Genomic DNA, 249 nt, shown 5'->3' with positions numbered 1-249 from the left:
GTTGAATAACGTTTTATGCATAATATTTGTTTCTAATTTATATGTATGTTCTGATTTAAAGGAATTTGAAAAAAAAAACAGTATATTTCTCTAACATATAATACATTTACCTAAGTATTCTTAAGTTCAGTGAGAGATAGAGATATTCTTTATTATTATCACTTATAATATTGGGGACCTATCAATAAATTATTTTTCAAGGGCAGATTTCATGTAGGCAATTATGAAAAAATATTTCATAAAATATTT

The sequence above is a fragment of the Halyomorpha halys genome, unplaced genomic scaffold, assembly GCF_000696795.3.
Source record: "Halyomorpha halys isolate HHAL.00 unplaced genomic scaffold, Hhal_1.1 Scaffold1495.1, whole genome shotgun sequence".
NCBI lineage: Eukaryota > Metazoa > Arthropoda > Insecta > Hemiptera > Pentatomidae > Halyomorpha > Halyomorpha halys.
This window is presented reverse-complemented; position numbering follows the sequence as displayed.